Source organism: Atta cephalotes (assembly GCF_000143395.1).
Source record: "Atta cephalotes unplaced genomic scaffold scaffold00014, whole genome shotgun sequence".
Lineage (NCBI taxonomy): Eukaryota > Metazoa > Arthropoda > Insecta > Hymenoptera > Formicidae > Atta > Atta cephalotes.
In genome coordinates, this window is record NW_012130078.1 from 3,378,993 (window position 1) to 3,387,106 (window position 8,114).

Consider the following 8,114-nt stretch of genomic DNA (forward strand, 5'->3'; position numbering starts at 1 on the left):
TTCTTGAAACGTTGAAACCACTCACGACACGTTCTTTCACTAATAGCGGCCTCATCATAAGTATTTGAGAGCATTCGATGAGCCTCAACCGCAGATTTCTTCATATTGAAGCAAAAAGTTAAAACCTCCCGCAAATGACGAGAATTTGACATCGTAAACTGACTCATAAACTGACATTTTCAATCGAGAATAACTTTATGATGCAGACACAAATCGACTAATGTTTCTATGGGGTTATGTTGACAGATGCCCAAGTTTATTGTATGATGTCTATGATCTATTTATTTCGACCACCACTTACCGCTAAAGCCATCTATAGGAAAACGGCGGAAGCAAAGTTGTACACCTAATACATGATAATATATCAATGTTGCTGCAATATTAAATAATAAATATTATTGCAATATTAAATGTTGGAAAAATCCAATGCAGAAATGTATTTCTGCAATATTGTGGTAATATTCTCTTCTAATATTAACTTCTAAAACTGTGTTCGAGAAATGAGCTATTGCATCATTCAATCTTTGTTTTACATGTATAATAAATGATATATGAAGATGGAATATAATAGTTTTTATAAGGCTGTCACTAAAAGCAGCCCAAGAATATCATGTGTTTCTAATTTAATTTTTACATAGAATAGCAAAAAATTATACTGTTCAAGAAAATCTTATTTATATCGTGTTTCAATATACTTGGGTGACTGTCTCTATTAATGTGTCTTTTAGTCAATTTGCTTATTATCGAAATAATTATTAAATATTGTAGCTTTAATTTTATCTGCTTGTAATCAATATCAGTTTTCCAACTATTTCTTTTTCTTATAATATTTCTTTAATTTAAAAAATATTAATAATGTTATTGAAAATAAAACATGTGAAATAAAACATGACATTTTGTCTTTATTAGCGAGTCTTCCAAGCGGCGATAGCCTTATTAATGTTCTCCCAATGTTCCCTCTATTCATATTCATTTTAACACATAATTATTGGTGATGAACTTAATTTCTGTCTTTTTTTGTCTTCAAAATTGATTTGTTTCGAAAGGAAGATGAATGAATACCTTCATCAAAATCAAAATAATTTCTTCCATTTTCTACTACTTTTTCCCATCTCTCCGGCGACCGGACAATCCCACGACGGTAGAACGCGATCCATTTACTTTATTTTTGGACTTCTTCATAACTGGAGAAGTGTGTGTCCGTAAGTGCGTATTCGATTGAAATGATTATTCGACGGTGCCAAGTCTGGGGAGTACGCTGGATGCGGAAAGATTTCCTATTCAAGTTATAAAAATGTTTGCTTCACGTTTTTCACAACATGCGGTCGAACATTATCATGCAACAAAATGACTTTCGTCGATTGTTTGCTACAGATCTTTTTTGCATCAACTCGTCACTCAATCGGCATAATTGCTGTTCGTAGCGATCAGCTATAACGGTTCATTTGGACGCAAGAGCTCGTAAGCACATCTTCCTGGTTCTATCAAATGCAGAGCAAGGTCTTATGTTCGTGAATATTCCTCTTCGACCGAGGTCCACTCATGATTTTTTTCACTTGGGAATAAATCTATTTTTATGAAATAAATCCATTTTTCACCGCCAGTCATGATGCGCCACAAAAAACTCTCTTTTCTTTGCCTGGCAAAGAAATCGCGACAAATGATTCAAAATGACATTTTCTGACATCTCATGTGGTAGCCATCTCCCTTCCTTATGAATCTTTCCCATAGCAAGTAAGCGTTTTGAGACAGCCTTTGGAATAACATTTAACGCTTTCGACAACTCTAAAAGCGTTTGAGCTGGATTTTCATCGAGCAATTTTTACAATTCAACATCTTCAAATTTTTTCGGCTGTCCTAGACATTTTCTCTTATGTTGTTTGTCTCCAAATTACCATTTCGGGAACATTTAAACCAAACTTTACATGTTCTTCCAAGAGTTTCATCATCATACACTTCGGATAATAATCGATGCGCTTCAGCTGCGGTTTTTTTAAGTCGAAGTAATGAAGAAGCACGTATCGGAAAAAGCTTATCACGGTTCATTTTCAATCAATTGGAAAATCTCTTTGGCATCGAGAAATCTAATCTGTGAGGATTGAATCACTTTCAACGATTTAAACTACAAAAGACATACGACTTCACCGTCAAAACTCGCCAACATCCTCTAATAGCGAGCGACAGGAATTAAGTTTATCATCTTAAATTAATATTGCATACATCATTATTTTAGTTATACTTATTTCAATATACACTCATAATATAACGTTATCAACTCCAATACAAAGTATCCTAGGGACAAGCTTAAAATCTTGCAATACGTATTACTAGATAACACATAAACACACATAAATTCCTCATATCTCTCGAAAAATGTTTAAAATACTTTAATAGTTTAAAAAATAAAATATTATCTTAATAATTTAACTTAATAAAAAAATTTTTTTTATATATTTATATTAGTTTTCTTTGTGACTTATTATATTAAAATACAAAAGCACGTTAATAGGGACACAGTAATAGGGACAGTTACCTAGTAGTGTTAAAAATCTATTATATACTATGGCAAAGTATATATCGGAAACAACCACATTCATCAATCCTATTTTAGACAACCTGTTTAAAAAAATTATTTTAAATGAAATTACCCGAAAATCACAGGTGAAAAAGCTTATAATGTTGCACACATTTTTATTTTATCCTGTCTGATTCAAACTTAAAAGAAATTGAACTCCGCTATCTCCATTTATCTGCATATTGCTCGCAACCATATAAAATATAATATTTGAAAGATATTACGATAATTGCAGTGCAATATACTACTACCACACTAATATTTGTATGATATTGCAATAATATTGCAATAATATTATGATATATTGCACAGTGATAGTGTTGCAATAATTGCAGTGTGATATATCACATTGTAATGTCTCAGTAAAATTATCGTAATATTATATTGTAATATTTTATATAATAATATTTTCGTAATATTGCATTGGAAGTTGTAATATTACTATAATATTGGGAATACAAATTAATTCAGTCCGTTTTTTTGTGCATTTATTTCAAAACAAAATAAATGAATAGATTAATTAAAGTATTTTCCATCGCTGCCTATTACTTTTTCCCATCTCTCAGGCAATTTTCGAATTCCATCTCGAAAAAATGAAAAATTTTTGGAGGCGATCCAATTTTCGATTTCTGCGAAAGAAGTGAACCGGTGACTTACTGCATCCTTCGGAACAACCAATAATCAGAAGGAGCAATGTCCGGAGAATACAGCGGGTGCAATAAAACATCCCATTTGAGCGTTTCCAAATATTTTTTTACGACTTTAGCGACATGAGGCCGAGCGTTGTCATGAAGAAGAATAACTTTATCATGTCTTTGCTCGTATTCCGTCCGTTTTTCTCGTAATGCACGGCTCAAACGAATCAATTGTAGTCGATACCGATTGTCCGTAATGGAATCGCCAGATTTCAGCAGCTCATAGTATACAAGACTCTTTTGGTCTCACCAGATACAGAGCATGATCTTCGAATCATGAATGTTCGGCCATGGTGTTGATGTTTTGGTCGATGGCAACGATTGACCTGGCTTAGCGTAGTATTTTTTCTTCTTGGGATAGGTTGTTGTAGAATATCCACTTCTCATCTCCAGTCACAATCCGATGCAAAAAAATGTTGTCTTTGAATCAGCTGTTCGCAAGTGAAAAATCGCCTTTCAACGTCTCTCGGTTTCAGTTCATAAGGCACCCAATTTCCATGTTTTTGAATCATTCCCATGGCTCTCAATCGTACAGAAACGGCTTGTTGAGTTAACCCCAATGATTCTGCAAACTTCTCTTGCGTTTGATTCTGATCTTCTTCGAATAATGCCTCTAATTCTTTGTCTTCGAATTTTTTTGACTGTCCAGAGCGAGGCTTGTCTTCAACGCTGAAATCTCCATCCTTGAAACGTCGAAACCATTCTCTACATGATTTATCAGTTGGAGCAGTGTCACCATAAACTTCGACAAACATTCGATGGGCTTCAGCCGCACTTTTCTTCCAATTAAAGCAGAAAATCAAAACCTCCCGCAAATGCTGCTTGGTTAACATAAAATTCGACATTTCAAACATAGTAAAAATCAAGATTTTTGTATAAAACTCAAAGCGATATAAACTGAATATTATTAGCAGATATTTAACCTCTCTGAAACCGCCAAAATCAGCTGTCACTATAAACCATTCACAACAGCTGGAGCTATCTTTAGGGAAACGGACCTAACTAATTTGTACTCCCAATATTATAATGTCACTGCAATATCACTGCAATATTATAAGCTGCGCTAGATTCAAATTCTCATTCGAATATCATTTCATCCTTGATATTTACCGAATGTTAAACAATGACATAGGAATCCAATCATGTCGCTGTGCAGATGAATAGTGCTAAAACAGTCACTTGCAACTTTAATTTGATTTAATTCCGTTATAAATTCTCCCTTTCATCTCTTCTTTCAATTTTAACAAAAATATTTAAAAGGAAAACAATTTCAAATTTCACATAAACATAAAATTTACAACTTGAAAACAATACACTTCTTCACCCATATTTAAATAAACTTTTTTTGTTTCTGAATTTCTAATTATTTTCTGATTAATTGATCTCCAGTTTTAAAACAAATATTGAATTCATGCAAATATTCAGAGCGCTTATTGGTTTATATATTTTATGTACGTTTCCTAAACATATTAATATAATGTTCTACAATCTTTAAGAAACATATATAAAATCCACATAGATATGCTACATATATAGCATAGTTATTGGGATATATACCCAACGAAATAGAATCACTAACAAAATATTCTTTTCTATTAGGATAAAAATACGGATTTCACATTTGTTTGCAAAAATTAATATGAAGCTGTTATATATTATATAATATTAATTCATCAAAAATTAACATTTTCTGATTATTATTATTTGTTTTAATCTCGAAAAAAATTCTTTAATAGTTAAAACTTTGATGTCCCAGCAATTTGCAAAAACCACTTGCAATTTTCTATTCAGAATAAAAAAGATAAAAAGTTTATTAAAAACTAGATTTTTAAGCTACCCGTTAGATAATTAAAAATCATCGAAAAAAATGTTAGATAATTATATAATTAAAAATCAAAGAAAACAAAAAAAATAAAAAAACTGCGCCACGTGAACGAAGGACGTAACAGGCATTTAACTCACTAGATAACTACATCTTATTGCACATTTATTTGTGCGAGTGTAATGTAGCAAAATATGTATAGTGCATTGATTTATTGAACTTTCTATTACTGTACTTGTATCGCAATATCGATAGATAATATTGTAGCAACGTGACACCATCACAAAACTATATTATTCTCAAAACGAAACATCATCACGCATCGCTGTCAGAAAAAATAACATTAAACTTTAAGAACACATTGACCTATTTTTTTAATAGATTTTTGTTAAAATCTTTTTAATGTTTATTTATAAAATTGTTAGTAGCATATATCTAAGAAAAATAAAAAAAATTACCTTAAAAAATATACAAAATTAATTTATTATTTATTTTAAATCTTGTATAAACCATAATTCTAAAACAATATAAAATTTGAAATTTTTAAAAATTTTAAAAAATAAAAATATCTATGTGCTATACAATGCTAGACTATTTATCTGATAAGATACTTGATATTTTTTTCTAAGTACCCTATATAAAACTATCGATTAACGATATATCGAAAATGATTTCTTTCGGCACTTTTATTAAAATAATATTTAATCAATATAAGAATTTAGCAAGAAAATTTATACAATAGACAGCCACTCAAATAGCAAGCTTATTTATCATTATTTTGGCATCAAAACGATATTAATTCTGTTGATGTTATTTTAACATCAAGATAATGACAAATATGTCAGCTTGTTGCGTAGGAATTCAAACTTTGATTATGCGCATGCATTGAAAGAGTCTTGGCGATAATTCTCACAATGATCCATTACACGTCAGTACGCGATATGCTTATATTAGAAGTTCCTAATTACCGTTCAGAGATTACTGTTCAAAGATTTAATATTCTGCAAGATTCCATTTCTATCATATTGTTTTAATGCAAGTGTAAAATAATGAAAAATAAAATAGTAGGTATTTTATCTATGGACTAAATTATATAAATATAAAAAAATATATTTTTTTATTTCAATGTTAAAATGTTATTTCTTAATGAGTAATTCAATCATCAAAATTATTATTATTAAAATCAATCGATTTTAAAACAATAACTTTATTTTATTGATTTCTTTTGATAATTTTACAGTATAAACATTAGAATTCAAGCGATGTTAAAAATCAAATAAAAATTTATTTAGTTTAGTACATTGATCTTCAAAATCGCCCGAATTCAATGTTTATACTGTAAAATTGTTAATAAATAAATTGCTTTTTTAAATCTATTTTTTAATAAAAATATTAATAATTAAATGTTTTTTTTTAAAACAAGTACCAAAATATATTAGAAAAATTTAATTTACAAAACATGAAATTGGGAAATCAATTTCGAGCATCTCTTATTTATATTTAGATGCATATATAGATGTACTTATACTTACGCATCAAAAAGAGATAATTTGGAGTCGAAAATTATCACAGTAGTAACGAATTGGAGCTCTGCTCTTCCATCTGCATTTCAAGAAATTATACACATGCACGTACTTTATATTCATATATTATAATATAATTCAAATAACACAAAAAAAAGTTAATATCTTATACACATACAACTTAAATATTAAATATAATATTAAAATATATTATAATATTATTTTTTAAAATAAAAAGTAGCATTTTTTCTATTTTAAAGTGTAATTATTTTTATTATTTTTACTATTATTTTGTTTTTCAGAAATAGTTCTAAAGATATTTAAAGATATAAATGTAACATTCTAAAATTAAATATTCATTTACGATTTCGTGATTATCAAATGTACTTCTAGTCTCATAAATTAAAATATCATTGAAATAGAAAACATAGAAATAGAAAACATATTAAAAAATATAAATTGAATATCTTCATTTGTGAAGTTTAATTTTCTATTAAATAATAAAAGTTATTTGTATGTATACATTGTTAAGAAAAAATTGCCTTAGTATTAAGAAGTCGGCTAAAAAGGGAAGGGAAATGGTGACCCGGTGTCCCAAGATTGCCACATTTATCACTGTCCTAGATGCAAGTTGTAATACACGTAACTCGTATAACTCATAGGAAGTGTGCACCTGCATTTTGTTACGGGTCGCAGCTTGTCGAGCATCGTTAGTCCATTTTGCAACTTTCGCTAATTTTAGTGGGCGCGGCGAAATTGCACGAATCACAGTGTCTATTAGTTTTTCACGTCTATATGTATACAATCACATGTCAATCTAACTGTAACATATCATTACAATATTATTACATTAAATTACTTAATTAATAAATTAAGATGAATTATGATAAAAATATATTTGTTACAATAAAAATTTTTCACTCTCAGGCAATTATTTATGTAACATTAATTTATTTAAATATTATATATAACTTAATTTTTTGTAATATTTTAATATAATACATTATATTCTTAATTATAATTATGTATTCAATAAATATGAATTAATTTAGTATAATTTAGTAGATAGTTTTTGTGTTACTCAATATTATCTTTAGACACATGTTTTCCATATCCAACATTACACTAGTATTTTGAATGTTAATATTGGACTTGTATTTTCAATACTAACGTAGTACTTGTACCTAATTTCAAATATTTTATCTGACTTTCAAGTCAAGACTTTTTTTGAGTAAACATTCTTGATAAGCAACGAGCATGTTTGAATTATAAAACTATGAATTATAAGACTATGAAAACTGTAAAAAATTCAAGCTAAACTAGCTTTATAAAATTATATATTAGATGTGAGAAAAAGTTCGTGGCGTTTTTCCCGTTAGATGTAAGATGGAAAAATGCCACGAACTTTTTCCCTACACCTAATATATATATATATATATATATATACTATATATATATATATATATATATAGTAGTAGTAGTAGTTAGTAAGTATAGTA